This window comes from Chiloscyllium punctatum, chromosome 12, assembly GCF_047496795.1.
Source record: "Chiloscyllium punctatum isolate Juve2018m chromosome 12, sChiPun1.3, whole genome shotgun sequence".
NCBI lineage: Eukaryota > Metazoa > Chordata > Chondrichthyes > Orectolobiformes > Hemiscylliidae > Chiloscyllium > Chiloscyllium punctatum.
In genome coordinates, this window is record NC_092750.1 from 96,393,840 (window position 1) to 96,416,122 (window position 22,283).

Here is a 22,283-nt window from a genome sequence, read left to right on the forward strand (position 1 = left end):
GGGGGGATTTGCAGTTGAGAAATTCAAATTGAACTTCATGTTACTGGATCCGTGCCGATCTGAATATCATTGGCCTTTTCATCTGGAAGGAAAGGTGTGTATTCTGTCCGTGGGTGAATATTTCAAATGTCAGTGTGACTGGAAAAGTACTGAGACAGTGAAGTCCATGTTAGTGTGGGGACTTGGTTTTTGAAAGTCTAAAAAATCATGGCACATTTCCCTGGAATAGTCAAGCCACAGATTGGTTTTGTATGAGGACAATTAGCCATGAAACCAGAAAGACCAAAGGATTCCTGCATCATGGAAAAATCTATGAAAATGGGATTGTTGTAATGGAGTGAATTATGTAATCCATTGGTGTTGTCACATCGGTTCCAGCGCCGTAGGGAAACACGGGAAATGTGATGAATGCAGTGTAGGTTTCAGTTATTCAACTGGAAAGGTGAAGAAGAAATTTACAAGGATGATGCCAGGTCTCAGGAGTCTGAGGTACAGGGAGAGGTTGGACAAGTGAGGACTTTTTTGTTTAGAGCAGAGGACACTGTGGGGGAATATTTTATAGAAGTGTATAAGACCATGAGAGGCATGGGTAAGGTGAATGAACTCGGTCTTTTTCCCAGGGACTCAAGTGTTGGAGGGCATCAGGTTAAAGTTAGAGGAGAAAGAATACATGGGAAACTGAGGGGCAACTGTTCCACACAAAGGTGGTATGTATATGGAATGAGCTGCCAGTGGAAGTGGTTGAGGTGGGTATATTAACAACAAGTAAAAGACATTTGGACAAATGCATGGATAGGAAAGTTTCAGAAGCAGATGGGCCAAGTGCAGGGAAATGGGGTTAGTGTGGATGGACATTCTGATTGGCATGGGCCAGTTTGGGCCAAAGGGCCTGTCTCTGCTGCAGGATGCTATAACTCTAAGTGCATTTGCTATTTCTCCCCCTAATTCTGTTGGTATCATGGTATGTATTCTATCAGGGCAAGGAGACTTGTTTACCTTTAGCTCCATTAGCTTGCCCAGCTCTAACTCTTTCGTGATAATGATTGTTTCTTGGTCCTCACCTTCCTCAGTCTCCTTATCAATTACTGGCATGTTCTTCGTATCCTCCACTGTGAAGCCTGACTGCTGTGTGCTCATATTCCTGAACCCTGCTGGACAGGAATAACCAGGCACAGAACTCTGAGAGGTCTTCTTTGAGTCTTTTATTGATGAAACATGGCAGTTACATGGATAGTGTACATGCAAAACACCTCCAGGCAGCATCAGGTAACTCCCCGCCTGTCCGATGTGCCACTCCCATTCTTAAACCTTTGTGGTTTGGGACCTTGAATAGAGACTGTCTCTCAGTATTATCTCCATGGCAACGGCAGTTAGAAAGTCGAGGTCAGTTCAGCACTTTGTGGTTAACCACCCCCGCCCCCCCAACGCCCCCGTGGCTCCCTCAAGTACCTGACAGGCAGTTCAGTTTCCGTGGGGCTCTCTATCAGGATGCTGATGTGCAGGAGCCAGGGTTGGGGTGGGGTGGACAAAGTTAAAAATCACGCAACACCAGGTTATAGTCCAAGAGGTTTATTTGGAAGTACAAGCTTTTGGAGTGTGCTGTGATTTTTAACTTGATCAGGATTATCTCTATGGTAACAGTTAAGTGCTTCAACAATTACAGAGGCCATGTGTTCCCCACACAATAGGTTCCCCTCGAGCAGTGTAAACTGCTATTCTGTCCCTGGGGATAGCTACTCATCACTTTTTATCCCCAAATCCATCATGCTTTCTGTTGATCTTTGAGGTTTTAAAATCTCTGAATTTATCCTTGGTCTTTGCCAATTTGTATGCCTTCTACTTCAATTTCATAGACTCCCTTATTGCCTTCGACATGGCAGATTACTCCTTTTCCTACAGTCCTTCCTTTTCACTGATATATACTTTTGCTGAGAAATTTGAAAAATTACTTTGATATTCCTCCACTGTCTGAGAACTGTCCCACAGTAAAGTCTTTGCTTCCAGTCTGCATTAGCCAACTCCTGCCTCATCCTATTGTAGTCTCCTTCGTTTAAGCACAGGATCTTGGGATTGGATTTAATCTTCCCGCTTTCCATCTGTGTTCTAAATTCTATCAGACTTATCACAAGTCTTTTTATCAGATTATGAGGTGAGACGATGTTTCCTGGGAGTTTTGGGTTTCATTGTCAGCGACCACCTTGGCTTTGTAATAAAGTACAGGATAGATATTCACAACACAAGGTCTAAAATCATAAATCACTGTCTCCCCTCAGTTTAAAATTGCAAAATCATTATCTCCTACACGCTTCCTCACTATCTAAGTTTGGAACACTAATCCACCTGACTATCCTGCTGTTTCTGAAGATCTCCTTTGGTGAAGATGGTGAGTTTTGGATTCATCTTTCTGGTTATTACTGTAAGAAGATAAGCACTGGGCACAGGAGAGGCAATGCAGCCCTTCGAACCAGCTCCACCATTTAATACAGTGATGATTGAGCTCACCTCTGTCTCAACTGGATTTTCCCGCCAGCTCTCTCTCACCCTTCAACCCATTGCAAATTCAACAACTGTATCTCTTCATTAAATTGGCTCATTGTCCTGGCATCCACCGCAGTTTGAAAAGGGAATTCCACAGATTCACAACACATCGAGATAAGTACATTCTTCCTCATGAGAATAGAATAGAGTCCCTATAGTGCAGAAACAGGGTATTCATCCATCGATTCCACACCAACCCTCTGATGACCATCCCATTCAGACCCACCCATTCCCTGTAACCCTGCATTTCCCGTGGCTAATTGCCTAACCAGCACATGCATGGACCCTGTGAGCAATTTGGCTTGACCAATCCACCTAACCTGCACATCTTTGGACTGTGGAAGGAAACTGGAGCATCGAACAAAACCATGCAGACATGGGGAGAATGTGTAAACTCCACACAGTTGCCTAACGCTGGAATCAAACCCGGGTCCCTGACGCTGTGAGGCAGCAGTGCTCGCCACTGAGCCACCTCTGCTTAAAATCTGCTGCCCATTATTACCCTCCCCACCCCACAATTGGCTGAATGTATATTCCTTACGTCAGAAGTCCGGGTGTCTAAGTGGATGTCTCAGTAAATCCCAGTGACAGCCCACATGTCCTGTGTGTCTGAATAGATATCCTATAGACAACACCCTCCAGCCCACACTTTCTTTCACTTTCCAGGGGCAGGTCCCCAGAGGCTTCATGGGGACTACAACTCCCACAAGCCCTGAGGCAGGGACCACACGTGTGTGGGGAAACCCAGCCATGTACATGGACAGAATGTGGACGGGTTTTGGAGCATGTTCTTTGGGGTAACTAGCAGAAAGCATTTCACATTGTGAATGGCTGGAGAAGGGACGCATCTGCCTATAATATTGATCTGTTGGGGGGGGTCAAAGTGACACTACGCCTAGATGGGACCAAGTTCCATTCGCAACTTGTCATAACAGTGGGAATTGACCAATGGGAAACAAGGAAGAATCTGACCCATTCTCCCAGCCTGAAGGTTCCTCTTCTGTCCAGGATCTGCCACCTCCCTTTCTGTTTCCTTTTGTTTCATTCTGCTGTTACATTATTGACTTGCAGCAACTGAAGTGAAAGGAAGTGAACCCAGAAAGTGTGCAGACTCTAACCAGGCACGGGAAGTGGTGGCAGAGACCTGTTTATCAACAACTCCATGAGAATGGGGAGGGTGTACTTTAGGGGGTAGCAGAGTCAGAATGGTAGGAGAGAGTAAGTGGGCTGGAGGGTTACAGCTTTGGGGGGAGAAAGGGGAAAAAGATATTCCAGAGAAACTAGAATTGTCTGTTCTGAATTTCTAATCTGTACATATTCCTTTAGACAGGGTGCTAGATGGTGAAGATTTGCAGACTGAAATCTCAAAATCACATGCAGATTGTGATTAAGTTAACCAGTATTTGATGAACCAAAGATGGAGAATCACTCGGCCAAAATCCTGCAACACTCTCTCTCCCAGCATTGTCGGTCTATCTGCGCCAAATGGACTGTGAATGGTTCAAGACAGGAGCTCACTATCATCTTCTGAAGGGTAGCGACAGATGGGGAATAAATGCTGGCTGAGCCAGTGATGCCCATATCCTGGAAATGGTTTCTATCTCTAGTTGCTGAAACCCAATTGATGTTACTGCAGGATGATGAGGGAGGCTGAGTGCATCCTCCAGGAGGCAGCACCATCACATTTCCCCTGCCTACATCCACACAGTAACACCACAACGCCAATGGAACAAAAGGCAGTGAGGCTAAAGGAGGACTGAAATATAGTTCTTCAAGGTAAAGTCATGAAAGGGGATTGGAACACAGCAGGAACAGGAGACTGAGCTGGATGGTCAGCTGTTTCCCATTGAATGGTGGAGCAGGAGTGAAAGGCTGAATGGTCTCCTCCTGCTGCTATCTCCCAGGTATGTATATAGTCATGGAGCACGGGTAGGAAGGAGTGGGCAGGGATTCTCCAGGAGATTGCACTTCCACATCAGTTTTCAGTGAGGGATGGTTTGATGGATTTTATTTAACATTTATCTTTAACACAAGGTTTCTAAATTTTGGCTTTAAAATGTTGCAAAAGCTTTTTGCACAGCAAATAAAATTAAAGAAAATAACGTAAACTGTCTGAATATAACAGTTTTAACGCTTTCAACCTCCTGTAAAACAAAATCCTGTCTATTCCCAGACACCATCACTTTCCAGCTACTCAAACTCCAGGGAAATATTCCCTCCCTGTCTGAACCTTTGGTTTGATTTAACTGCTTTTCAGTTGTCATTCTGTGAGGTGTGAAGCGTTCTTTTTCCCCATTTCTCTGACCCAGAAATGTGAGCACAGCAACCTTCCCACCATCAAAATTATCATTCTGCCATTGTGCTTTTGGTTAACCTATAATCTCCAGCAGTGCAAAAGTGAGGACTGCAGATGCTGGAAACCAGAGCCTTGATTAGAGTGGTGCTGGAAAAGGCCTCTCGCCAAAACGTTGATTTTCCAGCTCCTCGGATCCTGCCTGACCTGCTGTCCTTTTCCAGCACCACTCTAATCTACACATATAATCACCAGCAGTAAACCATTTGTGTAACCAATTGAATATTTCCAAACAAAGCCTATTACGGGTCAAGCAAACCATTACAAGTGACAGAGTGAGAAGGGACTAAATCAAAGTAGAGTTGTGGGGAGGGCGTAGCGGTGGAGATAAAGCACTATATCCCCTGCGGTGCCCATCGAGAGCATTGATCCACACTACATGCTCCTTCTCCAAGGACACCCTGCTGTGTAGCCTTTATCCTTAATCATAGAATAAAATCCCTACAGTGTGGAAGGAGAGCAGTGGCCCATCAGACCCCACCGACCATCAAAAGAACATCACGCCCAGAGCACTCTAACAGTGTAACACTGCATTTCCCATGATGCACCTATTCTGCACAATCCTGGACACTGGACAATTTAGCACAACTGATCCACCTAACCTGCACATCTTTGGACTGTGGGGAAACCAGAGCACCTGGAGGGGACCCACACTATCACGGGGAGAATGTGGGGACTCCACACAGGCCGTTGACCAAGGCTGGACTCCAACCTTGTACCTGGTGCTGTGAAGTAGCCGTGCTACAATCACAATTTAAATCAAAACGGATGATCCCTGCTCATTGTCGCATTGCTGTTTGTGGAGACTTACTGCTCAGAGAGACATCCTGAGGTTCAGAAAGTGGCAATGTAAGTTCAGTCACCTCCAGCCCAGTTAATGTGGTTAACAACGACATCAATACTCCAACAGTGTCATCATGTACAAGGTCCACTCCTGACTCTGATGGACAGTAACATCAGAATCAGAGTCCTGCAGTCCACACGGAGCAGGTGGATGACCACGTCCCTGTGAGCACTCACTGGGCTCTCAATCGTGTTGAAGATGCAGCAAATCCCGTGTCACACAGAGGGGTGAACAGCTCCTACCCAGTGTGAACACGCTGGGGTCTCAGTGGGGCAGGATGAATTACTGAATCCCCTCTCCCACACTGACCATCTGAATGGTCTCTCCCCCCGTGTGTGGACTCACTCGGGATTCCGCAGGTGCTGCATTTGAGTGAATCTCCCCCCCACACTGGGAACAAGTGAATGACCTTTCCCCAGAGTGAGCTCACTGGTGTTTAAGCAGATCAGAGGACTGAGTGAATCCTTTCCCACACACTGAGTAGGTGAAAGGCCTCTCCCCAGTGGGAATGCACTAATGTCTCCGCTGGTGAGAGATTTGAATGAATCCTTTCTCACACATGGAGCAGGTGAAGGGTCTAAATCCACTGTGCTATCTCTGGTGCCTCAGCAGATTGTAAGATCGAGTAAATCCCTTCCCATACGTGGGGCAGGTGAACAGCCTCTCCGCAGTGTGACTGTGTCGGTGGGTGTCCCACTGGTAGGGGTAAGAGAATTCCTAATTCTAATTGAGTACGTCCTCCTGTTTTCTCGTTTGTTATCGACAATCTCATTCCCCTCGCACCAGAGCCTGTTCCAGTGTTACAGAAACAACAGAATGGTCAGCTACAGCTGGTCACTTGACTGATCACTGGACACGAACGGTTCACTCTCCACAGATGCTGCCAGACCTACTGAATTTTTCTAGCAATTTCTGATTTCCCAGCATTTGCAGATGTTTAGTTTTCCAAAACTCATCTTGTGTGTTTCAGAGGAGTTTATTGATGAAATTAGACGGTTTTGAAAGTTGTACATTAGGTCACACATCAGCTATGATCATCATGAATGGCAGAGCAGAGTTGAGGGGCTGAATGGCCTCCTCCTGTTCCAATGAAAGTTACCCATCGGCAGCTTGTTGTTACATTTCCCCTCACTGCTCACTTCACCTCCATGTCTAACACACTGTTACTGACTGAACAAACCTGCTCATGGTCAGTGGCTCCCTCTCCTGCCACCCGGGTTTAACTCTCATCATGGAATGCTGTCTTGTATTACTGCAGGAATGCTCACAAGGACTAATCCTGGATGTTCAACGTTTGGAGAAGACTTGTAGCTCGGGTGCTCATTGTTGTGGTTCTGTTTGCCGAGCTGGGAATTTGTCTTGCAAACGTTTCGTCCCCTGTTGAGGTGACATCCTCAGTGCTTGGGAGCCTCCTGTGAAGTGCTTCTGTGCCGTTTCCTCCGGCATTTATAGTGGCCTGTCTCTGCTGCTTCCGGTTGTCAGTTCGAGCTGTCCGCTGTAGTGGCTGGTATATTGGGTCCAGGTCGATGTGTTTGTTCATAGAGTCTGTGGATGAGTGCCATGCCTCTAGGAATTCCCTGGCTGTTCTCTGTTTGGCTTGCCCTATAATGGTAGTGTTGTCCCAGTCGAATTCATGTTGCTTGTCATTTGTGTGTGTGGCTACTAAAGATAGCTGGTCGTGTCGTTTCGTGGCTAGTTGGTGTTCATGGATACGGATCGTTAGCTGTCTTCCTGTTTGTCCTATGTAGTGTTTTGTGCAGTCCTTGTCCCATGCAATGATCACGCAGTTTTGTCAATTTGTATTTTAAAGAATTGTCATGAGATTCCTGTTTATTTAACAGTATTATTCATTTATTCTATTCTTATTTTAAAATATTGTTTAATTTCCAGTTCATTACACACAGAAACTACCTAATTAATTCCCATTCAAATTACAACAATAAACAGCTGATTAGTTTTCATTTGAGAAACTACAATGAGACACAATATTGCAGTCCTACCGTCCTGAGTGGGAACATTATGAAAGGAGCTTATGGAGCTGTGGTAGTATCTCTATTACTAGTCCCGAGGGAAGGTTTCAACTCACACCTCCAACAGAAATATATCAAGAGCTATCTGAATGTTGATTAGAGAGTACCTAAACACAGATTGAACTGCTTTTCAATCCAACATCAGATCTGCTTTTATCTATTATATCAATAATCACAAAATCTGATACTTATCAGATTACCAGGTTACCAAGAAATATGTGTTGGAAAATTCGCTTTAGCCACTTTGCTTTTACAAAAGACTTTCATCTATCCCTGTTTTCTCTAAGTGAAAGAAATCTGAAGAAGACTTTCACTTTTACGAAAAAAGGGGACATGTTTCCCATATAAATTAATGCTTCTTCGACTAACGCCTTTTCAGATTATGTAAGGTTTCATAATAATGCTTTAATTTCGGATAGTGGGGATATCTGTATCGAATTCTGTCGCTTATAAATTCCTGGAGAATATTTGAAACTGTTGCAGAATTCAAGATTACGATGTCTAAGTAATTAGATTGATTTTTTTTTGTTACAAAGGGGCAAGTCCAAACAATTGAAACACATTAAACATTGTTCTCTCATGCTATAAATTTGAAATAAAGTTGATACCTTCTTCAGTAAACTAACAAACTCTACCATCTATTACTTGTCAGTCAGCTGATTGCCTACTTTGTAACTAAATGTTGTGATTCATCTAAATATTACTCTGTCCTTTGATCAAAGTGAATTTGTAATTGTTGTTCAGTTTATGAATTGTCAGATACTTGTTTTTATTTTTCCATTCACCTGTTCATTTTGACCGTAAGATTGAAACGCTTTGAAAATATTGGAGTTTATCATTTAAAAATAAGGTTTGCACATCTCTCACATATCTCATTTCTTGTATTATGATTCAAGAATGTTTTCTGGTGGAATTCAAGTAAATTCCAGACATTTGTTCACTTCAAATAAGGTCTTTAACACCCAGTTATCAATCTGATGTTAATGTTTCAGCTGGTTACATTGACATTGATTAGGTACTCATTCAGAGAGATCAACTGACAATTATAAACTATTTGCAGGATTATTGAATTGAAAGAAAGATTCAGACGTGCAAACATTTTTTGGAAGGAATTGCTTTTTCATTCAAATGTGTAGGCTTTTCAAGAATTCTATATCGCCTTTCACTGGTTTTCTTGAAGAGAAATCAAATTTATAATTCATGTGAATGCAAATGTGTTCGTATTTTGAAATTTGCATCAGATTTAAGAAGAAAAAGAGGAAGAATTAACATGAAAACTTCAGTGAATAGAAAGCACAGTAAATTAAATTGACAGAGGCAACTTTTAGTATTGTCTCTGAACATTCAGTCAAATATTTCTAATGTCAAAAGAGAGTGGTGCTGGAAAAGCACAGCAGGTCAGGCAGCATTCGAGGAGAAGCAGAATCAACGTTTTGGGAATGAGCCCTTCATCAGGAATCTTTTCTGATGATGGCCTAATGCCCAACAGGTTGATACACCTGCTCTTTGGATGTGCCTGCCCTTTTCCAATGCTACAGCTTTCCTCACTTTCTCCAACTATGTTAAATGAACACGAACTGAAAATGTTTGCGTCAGCAGTTGAACAAGACCAAATTAACACATTTTTTGCAATATTTATAGTGAAAACCTGTTTGAGAACATGCAACAAATCAGATCAAACAACATCTCTTGCCGTTAGAACCCTTGGCCATTCATAATAAAGTATAACCATGCTTTGAACAGCCAGTATGGTGTATAACTACTGAACTGAAATACCAGAGGACAACAATTGCATTTATTGGAGGGAATGATAACCAGATCTTTTATGTGATAATGGTGATTGATCTCAGAAACAATAACATTTTACTGTGATTATTCCACTGAACAGTACTTAGATGGTCATGAAGAGCTTTGTGCGGCTTTATGTGCAGTGTTTTGTGTGAACGTTGATTTCAGTAACATTGAGATATTTTACAAGATTGACAATTGACAGTTAAAGATAAGTTTTAAATGCAACATTTTAAAAAATTGTCAGTTTTGTTTAGCAAAACACAATTCTAAGTTTATGGAATCCCTACTGTGTGGAAACAGGCCATTTGGCCCAACAAATCTACACTGACGTTCCAAAGAATAATCCACTCAGCACCATTCTGCTCTCCGATTACTGGACATTTACCCCTGACTAATGCACATAACCTACACATCCCTGAACAGAACATGCAGCTTAGCATGGTCAATGTACCTAACCTGCATATCTTTGGATTGTGGGAGTTAACCAGAACATGCAAACTCCACAAAAACATGTGGCCGAGGATGGAATCAAACCCAAGTGCATAACACTGTAAGACACGAGTGCTAACCACTGATCCTCTGTTCTCAATGCCTAACCCCATGCAAGAAGTGAGATAAGTGAGAGACGTGCAAAGTCAAATTTCAAACGAACACTCTCTGATGTTGCCAAAGCGTATCAATCTTACATTCAATATGTATAGGTGAATCGAAAACAAAAAATAGAAATCCCTGACAAATCATGAATGAACAATAATTAGAAAATTAATATGATCAAAGGGAACAACAATATTCAGGTGAATTGCATTGTTTAAATACAAATTTGGGAATGAGCTAACTAATGAATAACGGGAAGTGACATTTGTTTATTTCACTGATGACGAAATTGACTTGCTTTTCATCTTTGTAACACTGCAGAATAACAATTTATGTGCCTGAAATGTTTGAATTAAGCTCTTCCCAATAAAAGAAATCAGTACAATCACATTGACTTCTTCATCTTTAAGACTGCAACAATATCAAATACTTTCCAGGAATTTAGAACTAGCAGAATTAGTTAATTTGGTTTCTTGGGAACTCAAAGAGAATAAACAGCAGATTCTGTGAATTAGTCATTCAATGTGATTATTCAGCTGAAGACAACATCCCATCTTTGCAAAAATGCTCAACTTTGAAAAATTCAAAATCCATTGTCATTGTTTAATGAAACAATACAGAAATGTTAATTCTTTTTCATTTGACTTAACAAAACGCAGGAATTATACATGATTTTGTGTCATGAAAAATACTTCAATCTTATGATGATTAGAAATACAGTAAATGTTCGCATCAAAGTGAAATATATTTAAATGAATTCAATTATGTTTCTGCGGGTAAAATAAGAATTAATATTAACAATGATTGAGAGATTGCACACTATATTAGTTATTCATGTAAAGACCCATAATTCCACATTCACAGCACGTACTGGATTGAATAATTATTAGGTATGAGCAACAACTGAATTATAAAATTCGATCAATGAATTTAGAAATAATGAGAAATCTCGTTTTGCTATGTGACTGAGGAATATGTGCAAACAAACAGGAATTATTGCAATGAAAAGTAATTGCAGGTCTGTGAATTTAAATTCTGTGATTACGGAGATCATTCAAATAAGCAAACATCAGACATTCACAATTAATGTTGGATGGGAAGTCCTTAGATCCACTGTGGGAAACTTGACCTGAAAATAAAGTTTCATATTGCAATGTTGGTACTCAGAAACAATTGGTTAAATTAAAATGTGAATCTCACTTTACTTGTTCAAAAGACTTTCTTAAATAATTGCACGATTATTACCATGACAATGACTTGATAATGTTGCTATATGAGCAATTAAAATGATTCAATATTTCAAAATATTTGCTGTTATGTTGATTGGATATTTATTAAAATTGGTAAATTGTGGAATAAAATATAGTAACTAGCTTTATGAATTGAAGAAAAAATGAGCCATTCAGTGATTTAACTGCTTTTCAGTTGTCATTCTGTGAGGTGTGAAGCGTTCTTTTTCCCCATTTCTCTGACCCAGAAATGTGAGTACAGCAACCTTCCCACCATCAAAATTATCATTCTGCCATTGTGCTTTTGGTTAACCTATAATCTCCAGCAGTGCAAAAGTGAGGACTGCAGATGCTGGAAACCAGAGCCTTGATTAGAGGGGTGCTGGCAAAGGCCTCTCGCCAAAACGTTGATTTTCCAGCTCCTCGGATCCTGCCTGACCTGCTGTCCTTTTCCAGCACCACTCTAATCTACACATATAATCACCAGCAGTAAACCATTTGTGTAACCAATTGAATATTTCCAAACAAAGCCTATTACGGGTCAAGCAAACCATTACAAGTGACAGAGTGAGAAGGGACTAAATCAAAGTAGAGTTGTGGGGAGGGGGTAGCGGTGGAGATAAAGTACTGTATCCCCTACAGTGCCCACCTCTATCTAAAGGCATCGAGAGCATTGATCCACACTACATGCTCCTTCTCCAAGGACACCCTGCTGTGTAGCCTTTATCCTTAATCATAGAATAAAATCCCTACAGTGTGGAAGGAGAGCAGTGGCCCATCAGACCCCACCGACCATCAAAAGAACATCACGCCCAGAGCACTCTAACAGTGTAACACTGCATTTCCCATGATGCACCTATTCTGCACAATCCTGGACACTGGACAATTTAGCACAACTGATCCACCTAACCTGCACATCTTTGGACTGTGGGGAAACCAGAGCACCTGGAGGGGACCCACACTATCACGGGGAGAATGTGGGGACTCCACACAGGCCGTTGACCAAGGCTGGACTCCAACCTTGTACCTGGTGCTGTGAAGTAGCCGTGCTACAATCACAATTTAAATCAAAACGGATGATCCCTGCTCATTGTCGCATTGCTGTTTGTGGAGACTTACTGCTCAGAGAGACATCCTGAGGTTCAGAAAGTGGCAATGTAAGTTCAGTCACCTCCAGCCCAGTTAATGTGGTTAACAACGACATCAATACTCCAACAGTGTCATCATGTACAAGGTCCACTCCTGACTCTGATGGACAGTAACATCAGAATCAGAGTCCTGCAGTCCACACGGAGCAGGTGGATGACCACGTCCCTGTGAGCACTCACTGGGCTCTCAATCGTGTTGAAGATGCAGCAAATCCCGTGTCACACAGAGGGGTGAACAGCTCCTACCCAGTGTGAACACGCTGGGGTCTCAGTGGGGCAGGATGAATCACTGAATCCCCTCTCCCACACTGACCATCTGAATGTCCTCTCCCCCCGTGTGTGGACTCACTCGGGATTCCGCAGGTGCTGCATTTGAGTGAATCTCCCCCCCACACTGGGAACAAGTGAATGACCTTTCCCCAGAGTGAGCTCGCTGGTGTTTAAGCAGATCAGAGGACTGAGTGAATCCTTTCCCACACACTGAGTAGGTGAAAGGCCTCTCCCCAGTGGGAATGCACTAATGTCTCCGCTGGTGAGAGATTTGAATGAATCCTTTCTCACACATGGAGCAGGTGAAGGGTCTAAATCCACTGTGCTATCTCTGGTGCCTCAGCAGATTGTAAGATCGAGTAAATCCCTTCCCATACGTGGGGCAGGTGAACAGCCTCTCCGCAGTGTGACTGTCTCGGTGGGTGTCCCACTGGGTGGGGTGAGTGAATTCCTTATTCTGATTGAGTACGTCCTCCTGTTTTCTCGTTTGTTATCGACAATCTCATTCCCCTCGCACCAGAGCCTGTTCCAGTGTTACAGAAACAACAGAATGGTCAGCTACAGCTGGTCACCTGACTGATCACTGGACACGAACGGTTCACTCTCCACAGATGCTGCCAGACCTACTGAATTTTTCTAGCAATTTCTGATTTCCCAGCATTTGCAGATGTTTAGTTTTCCAAAACTCATCTTGTGTGTTTCAGAGGAGTTTATTGATGAAATTAGACGGTTTTGAAAGTTGTACATTAGGTCACACATCAGCTATGATCATCATGAATGGCAGAGCAGAGTTGAGGGGCTGAATGGCCTCCTCCTGTTCCAATGAAAGTTACCCATCGGCAGCTTGTTGTTACATTTCCCCTCACTGCTCACTTCATCTCCATGTCTAACACACTGTTACTGACTGAACAAACCTGCTCATGGTCAGTGGCTCCCTCTCCTGCCACCCGGGTTTAACTCTCATCATGGAATGCTGTCTTGTATTACTGCAGGAATGCCCACAAGGACTAATCCTGGATGTTCAACGTTTGGGAGAAGACTTGTAGCTCGGGTGCTCATTGTTGTGGTTCTGTTTGCCGAGCTGGGAATTTGTCTTGCAAACGTTTCGTCCCCTGTTGAGGTGACATCCTCAGTGCTTGGGAGCCTCCTGTGAAGCGCTTCTGTGCCGTTTCCTCCGGCATTTATAGTGGCCTGTCTCTGCTGCTTCCGGTTGTCAGTTCCAGCTGTCCGCTGTAGTGGCTGGTATATTGGGTCCAGGTCGATGTGTTTGTTCATAGAGTCTGTGGATGAGTGCCATGCCTCTAGGAATTCCCTGGCTGTTCTCTGTTTGGCTTGCCCTATAATGGTAGTGTTGTCCCAGTCGAATTCATGTTGCTTGTCATTTGTGTGTGTGGCTACTAAAGATAGCTGGTCGTGTCGTTTCGTGGCTAGTTGGTGTTCATGGATACGGATCGTTAGCTGTCTTCCTGTTTGTCCTATGTAGTGTTTTGTGCAGTCCTTGTCCCATGCAATGATCACGCAGTTTTGTCAATTTGTATTTTAAAGAATTGTCATGAGATTCCTGTTTATTTAACAGTATTATTCATTTATTCTATTCTTATTTTAAAATATTGTTTAATTTCCAGTTCATTACACACAGAAACTACCTAATTAATTCCCATTCAAATTACAACAATAAACAGCTGATTAGTTTTCATTTGAGAAACTACAATGAGACACAATATTGCAGTCCTACCGTCCTGAGTGGGAACATTATGAAAGGAGCTTATGGAGCTGTGGTAGTATCTCTATTACTAAACCCGAGGGAAGGTTTCAACTCACACCTCCAACAGAAATCTATCAAGAGCTGCTCTGAATGTTGATTCGAGAGTACCTAAGCACAGACTGAATTGCTATTCAATCCAACATTAGATCTGCTTTTATCTATTATATCAATAATCATAAAATCTGATACTTATCAGATTACCAGGTTACCAAGAAATATGTGTTGGAAAATTCGCTTTAGCCACTTTGCTTTTACAAAAGACTTTCATCTGTCCCTGTTTTCTCTAAGTGAAAGAAATCTGAAGAAGATTTTCACTTTTACGAAAAAAGGGGACATGTTTCCCATATAAATTAATGCTTCTTCGACTAACGCCTTTTCAGATTATGTAAGGTTTCATAATAATGCTTTAATTTCAGATAGTGGGGATATCTGTATCGAATTCTGTCGCTTATAAATTCCTGGAGAATATTTGAAACTGTTGCAGAATTCAAGATTACGATGTCTAAGTAATTAGATTGATTTTTTTTTGTTACAAAGGGGCAAGTCCAAACAATTGAAACACATTAAACATTGTTCTCTCATGCTATAAATTTGAAATAAAGTTGATACCTTCTTCAGTAAACTAACAAACTCTACCATCTATTACTTGTCAGTCAGCTGATTGCCTACTTTGTAACTAAATGTTGTGATTCATCTAAATATTACTCTGTCCTTTGATCAAAGTGAATTTGTAATTGTTGTTCAGTTTATGAATTGTCAGATACTTGTTTTTATTTTTCCATTCACCTGTTCATTTTGACCGTAAGATTGAAATGCTTTGAAAATATTGGAGTTTATCATTTAAAAATAAGGTTTGCACATCTCTCACATATCTCATTTCTTGTATTATGATTCAAGAATGTTTTCTGGTGGAATTCAAGTAAATTCCAGACATTTGTTCACTTCAAATAAGGTCTTTAACACCCAGTTATCAATCTGATGTTAATGTTTCAGCTGGTTACATTGACATTGATTAGGTACTCATTCAGAGAGATCAACTGACAATTATAAACTATTTGCAGGATTATTGAATTGAAAGAAAGATTCAGACGTGCAAACATTTTTTGGAAGGAATTGCTATTTCATTCAAATGTGTAGGCTTTTCAAGAATTCTATATCGCCTTTCACTGGTTTTCTTGAAGAGAAATCAAATTTATAATTCATGTGAATGCAAATGTGTTCGTATTTTGAAATTTGCATCAGATTTAAGAATAAAAAGAGGAAGAATTAACATGAAAACTTCAGTGAATAGAAAGCACAGTAAATTAAATTGACAGAGGCAACTTTTAGTATTATCTCTGAATATTCAGTCAAATATTTCTAATGTCAAAAGAGAGTGGTGCCGGAAAAGCACAGCAGGTCAGGCAGCATTCGAGGAGAAGCAGAATCAACGTTTTGGGAATGAGCCCTTCATCAGGAATCTTTTCTGATGATGGCCTAATGCCCAACAGGTTGATACACCTGCTCTTTGGATGTGCCTGCCCTTTTCCAATGCTACAGCTTTCCTCACTTTCTCCAACTATGTTAAATGAACACGAACTGAAAATGTTCGCGTCAGCAGTTGAACAAGACCAAATTAACACATTTTTTGCAATATTTATAGTGAAAACCTGTTTGAGAACATGCAACAAATCAGATCAAACAACACCTCTTGCCGTTAGAACCCTTGGCCATTCATAATAAAGTATAACCATGCTTTGAACAACCAGTATGGTGTATAACTACTGAACTGAAATACCAGAGGACAACAATTGCATTTATTGGAGGGAATGATAACCAGATCCTTTATGTGATAATGGTGATTGATCTCAGAAACAATAACATTTTACTGTGATTATTCCACTGAACAGTACTTAGATGGTCATGAAGAGCTTTGTGCGGCTTTATGTGCAGTGTTTTGTGTGAACGTTGATTTCAGTAACATTGAGATATTTTACAAGATTGACAATTGACAGTTAAAGATAAGTTTTAAATGCAACATTTTAAAAAATTGTCAGTTTTGTTTAGCAAAACACAATTCTAAGTTTATGGAATCCCTACTGTGTGGAAACAGGCCATTTGGCCCAACAAATCTACACTGACGTTCCAAAGAATAATCCACTCAGCACCATTCTGCTCTCCGATTACTGGACATTTACCCCTGACTAATGCACATAACCTACACATCCCTGAACAGAACATGCAGCTTAGCATGGTCAATGTACCTAACCTGCATATCTTTGGATTGTGGGAGTTAACCAGAACATGCAAACTCCACAAAAACATGTGGCCGAGGATGGAATCAAACCCAAGTGCATAACACTGTAAGACACGAGTGCTAACCACTGATCCTCTGTTCTCAATGCCTAACCCCATGCAAGAAGTGAGATAAGTGAGAGACGTGCAAAGTCAAATTTCAAACGAACACTCTCTGATGTTGCCAAAGCGTATCAATCTTACATTCAATATGTATAGGTGAATCGAAAACAAAAAATAGAAATCCCTGACAAATCATGAATGAACAATAATTAGAAAATTAATATGATCAAAGGGAACAACAATATTCAGGTGAATTGCATTGTTTAAGTACAAATTTGGGAATGAGCTAACTAATGAATAACGGGAAGTGACATTTGTTTATTTCACTGATGACGAAATTGACTTGCTTTTCATCTTTGTAACACTGCAGAATAACAATTTATGTGCCTGAAATGTTTGAATTAAGCTCTCCCCAATAAAAGAAATCAGTACAATCACATTGACTTCTTCATCTTTAAGACTGCAACAATATCAAATACTTTCCAGGAATTTAGAACTAGCAGAATTAGTTAATTTGGTTTCTTGGGAACTCAAAGAGAATAAACAGCAGATTCTGTGAATTAGTCATTCAATGTGATTATTCAGCTGAAGACAACATCCCATCTTTGCAAAAATGCTCAACTTTGAAAAATTCAAAATCCATTGTCATTGTTTAATGAAACAATACAGAAATGTTAATTCTTTTTCATTTGACTTAACAAAACGCAGGAATTATACATGATTTTGTGTCATGAAAAATACTTCAATCTTATGATGATTAGAAATACAGTAAATGTTCGCATCAAAGTGAAATATATTTAAATGAATTCAATTATGTTTCTTTCGGTAAAATAAGAATTAATATTAACAATGATTGAGAGATTGCACACTATATTAGTTATTCATGTAAAGAGCCATAATTCCACGTTTACAGCACGTACTGGATTGAATAATTATTAGGTATGAGCAACAACTGAATTATAAAATTCGATCAATGAATTTAGAAATAATGAGAAATCTCGTTTTGCTATGTGACTGAGGAATATGTGCAAACAAACAGGAATTATTGCAATGAAAAGTAATTGCAGGTCTGTGAATTTAAATTCTGTGATTACAGAGATCATTCAAATAAGCAAACATCAGACATTCACAATTAATGTTGGATGGGAAGTCCTTAGATCCACTGTGGGAAACTTGACCTGAAAATAAAGTTTCATATTGCAATGTTGGTACTCAGAAACAATTGGTTAAATTAAAATGTGAATCTCACTTTACTTGTTCAAAAGACTTTCTTAAATAATTGCACGATTATTACCATGACAATGACTTGATAATGTTGCTATATGAGCAATTAAAATGATTCAATATTTCAAAATATTTGCTGTTATGTTGATTGGATATTTATTAAAATTGGTAAATTGTGGAATAAAATATAGTAACTAGCTTTATGAATTGAAGAAAAAATGAGCCATTCAGTGATTATAGAAATTTTTTTCTTTCTTTACTAAAAACTGAAGGTAACACAAGAAATATAAATTTCTATCAAATGGTTTCATCATAGAGACATGTTATTTTAATTTAGATGATAAATATTATGGTCAGAATTCAGACATTTTTGCCAGAATTTGGAAGAAAGTTAATAGATAATGAAAGTGAGCATGAAAGTGAACAAATGATACAGTCAATGACATTTGGTACATAAAGGAATTATAATAATTGTTCATTATTGTACAGTGATGAATAATGTTGGAATAGAAAAGACAAAGAATTAACATGTTCAAAACAGTTCTTTTCTTACAATTAAATGAAACCAATAATCATTTTGCAAAGCACGTGATTTGGAAAAAAAAACCCAGTCATTTACTGTGTTATATAAACTGAAAACTACTTCCATTTTGCAAAAATGGAAACTTTCCCAAATTCAAAACTTAGGTTTGCTGAATTATACAACAAAAACGGTTGTAATTTGAAATATCTCTTGCACACAAATTTAAAATAAGTAATCTTAAAGATTTTTAGAATGACAAAACGTTTGTTGTTTGCATGATTGTATTACAGTCAATATCCGTGATAAAGTAGAAGCATTGTTTTAAACAACATAAATCATCTTTAACTACTGAACTGAAATAGAAGATATCAGTTCCACTTGTTGCATGGAATAGTAAACAAATGCTTACTGTTGTCATTGGTTTCAGGAGCAATAAGGTACTTACTCAGGTTATTCTACTGAACAATAATCAGATGGTGATGGAAGTCTTTGTGTTGCTTTATGTGTATTGTTCAGTGTGAACATTGGGTTCGATAAAATTGAGGTATTTGCATGAATTAGGAACAGAGTGATAATTGGGTGCGAATGATCTGATTTAAAATCAGACAGTTTTTGATATTTACGAGGATTGCTGAATGAAACGTTCTTAAACCATCATGCAATCAATGGCATAAGTGAGAGATATGCAAATTGAACTTTCAAGTGAACACACCCTGATATTTTCACACCATTTCAATGTCACATTCAATATAAATAGATGACTGGAAAGCTAAAAACAAATCTCACACAATTCATAAACTGACCAGTAATTAAAAATTGATAAATAATAGCAAGTGACATTTGTTTATTTTACTGAAGAAGTAATTGATCTTTTCTCATATTTATAGCACTGGAACATAAAATTCTGTGTTGTTTTAACTAAGATCTACAGAACAAGAGAAAATTAATGACTATCATGACTTTGTATATTTCAGCTTTATGACTGCAACATTCTCAAATATTTTCTGAGGAATATTGATTGAGTGGAATTAGATACATTTTGCTATGAGTAACTAGAAGAAAGTATATAGCAGATACTGTGATTATTGGAATGGACGATGAGACCTCCAAATAATCTACTGATATTGTGATTGGATATACAGTAAGTGTCAGAATCAAAGTAAATTATAATCAAATCAATTCAAAAATGTTTCCAAGTTTAAAATAAATACAATATTCACAATGATTGAGAGATTGTACATTGTAATGTCCTTGCAGTATTTATTGTACAGAAGCATAATTCCACATTTGTAGCCCTTACTGGATTGCACAATTATTAGATATAAGATATATTAGCAACAAACGGATTTTAAAAATATATATTCGTGAATTTGAGAATAATGAGATATCTCATCTTGATATTAGACTGAGTAATATGTAGAAATGAAGAGTAATATCGCAGGGAAAAGGAATTGGAGTTCTCTGAATTTCAAAGGCTGAGATAATTGTTATATTTCACCTGAGCAAAAATCAGATATTTACAAAGAATTTTGCAAGGGATATTATTGGTCGTTTGGTATGTGTATGGGCCTGAACAAATAGGTATTAATATAGTAGCATTGACAATAAGAAAGAATGAATGAAATGTTCAAAAAAACACTGCATTTTTACAAAGTCTATGTTAAATTGCTGTGCAATTATTGTAATTGATAATTGCTTTTAGAATCCTGACAGATAAATTGACTTAATATTTTGAAAACACTTTGCTCTGATGTTGATTGGATATTCATTAAGATTAAGAAACTGAAAATTAAAGCATAAAACTTAGCTGTATGATGTGAAAAAATCATTCAGCAGCAATTGAAAAAAAATGATTTTGTTTAAAAATGCAGGCAATGCAAGATTTATATGGTTCCAATAGTTTTATTGAAGAGTCATGTCAATTTTGTTGATGTAATTTTTACCACAATAAATGTTTCGAGATTTATTTTAGAATTAGGAGGAAAAGAATTAGGCCATGAAAGTGACTATTATTGTGAACAAAATACAGGGTCACTGACATTTGATACGGAAAGGAATTCTCATAATTGTGTGATTATTGTTCACTGACATCTAATATGGGAGGAAAAGGAGAATTGTCAACATTTCCAAGCAATTTTGTTTCTTATAATGAAATGAAAATAAATATAATTTTGTAGGGCAATTTGTTTGAAAAAAGGAAACAGTGATTTCATATGACATTTGAGCTGAAGACTCGTTCCCGTTTCCCCCATTGTAGTCTTCACAATAATTTAAAACTTAGTGTTGGTTGAACAAAAGAACAAATGGATATAATCGAAATGTTTTCTTGTACACCAAAAAAAGTAAATGTAAAGCAATTTTATCATGAAAATTATATCGCTCTGAATGTAATCATTTCACACACAATAAATGTATGTGTTGAATTGAAATGTCATCATAGCTGTAGAATTGTTTTCACTGGCAGGGAATGAGGACTCAGGAGGCAATCTGAGCTCAGGCATGTGGAAGATGTTTACTCATGTTTACTCATGCAGCAATCAGTTAATGAAGGGATCATCCCCCGAGATCAATCTCGGAAGGGAGATCCATAACACACTGTAACATGTACAGTAAAAAGCAGCATTTTTATGGACTTTCTGCATCACAATGGCCACATGCAATGTGATTACAGCCCTTCCCTCCTCATCCAGCCACCCAATTGAAACACATAATCGCAGATGGGCATTCTAATGGACATTCCCAGATTCCTATTGGGATCATTCCATGCATCTTATTGACTTAGATTCCAAAGTTATTCCTGAACTCCCTCAGGCCTCTCAGGATATCTTATCAGTTGGGACATTTTGAGTTCTGCTATTCATTATATTTTATTTTATCAAAGCCAATTACTCCTCATATTGTTCACTGTCTTAATTATATAGTACAAAGAAATAGAAAAGACAGTTAATTTTAGCTTACTTGCTATAAGATTAGTAATATGACTTAGTTATAAAGTTTGTTATATTGTGTAAAATTATACAGCTACTCTTTCTGTCAGGACTTTATAATTAATGAGCAGTCAACATCATACCGTGAAGTTAATTCCTAAAACTAGCTAACTTCAAATCTCTGGCTAAATGCTTTTCTATAATGTTTTTAGGAGGCATTGGTTACATATATCAAACTTATGTTGCAAATTTCCCCTATTATACTCAAGAATCTGTAATTAGAACCTTTGTTTAATATTCTGAGTAACTGTAAAATAATAACTATATCTGACAAATGAACTTTTCTGTTGTCATGATAGCTGCTTAGTGAGTTAACTGGGCTGCACCCTGCAGCTGCTGTTTATTCATTTACTGGGACAATTATCCTTTCATTTATGAGGATCAGGATTGGTCATTTGTCTGTATGTCGGCATGCTGTTATCAAGAAATTTCTGGAATGCTGTAGTCCTGGCGTTGGAGTAGGTCCATTGGTAGTGTGCTTTCTTTTAATTTAAGGCTGAAACAGAATGTTAGTGTCGTTTATCACCCCCTGACACCTTGTATTTTAGTTCTAAGGTAGGCTGCGTGTTTTTGATTGTCAGGCATTTTGTATGAGCCAATATGGACCATTCTATTGCAGGTGGGGGTAGGCCATGCCCAGAACAGCAAAT

At 39.1% G+C, this 22,283-nt stretch overlaps 1 long non-coding RNA gene across 4 annotated transcripts in view; it reads left to right on the forward strand.

Moving 5' to 3' along the window:
* Positions 1-22,283, forward strand: part of LOC140483965 (uncharacterized) — a 60,118-nt gene that overhangs the window by 31,313 nt on the left and 6,522 nt on the right. For 2 of the 4 annotated variants that reach the window (XR_011962103.1, XR_011962104.1), the window contains exon 4: positions 3,865-8,564. This is a non-coding gene — a long non-coding RNA (uncharacterized lncRNA). Of the gene's footprint in view, positions 1-3,864; positions 8,565-19,620; positions 19,788-22,283 lie in introns of those variants that run through there. The other 2 variants (XR_011962105.1, XR_011962106.1) reach the window with 2 other exon arrangements.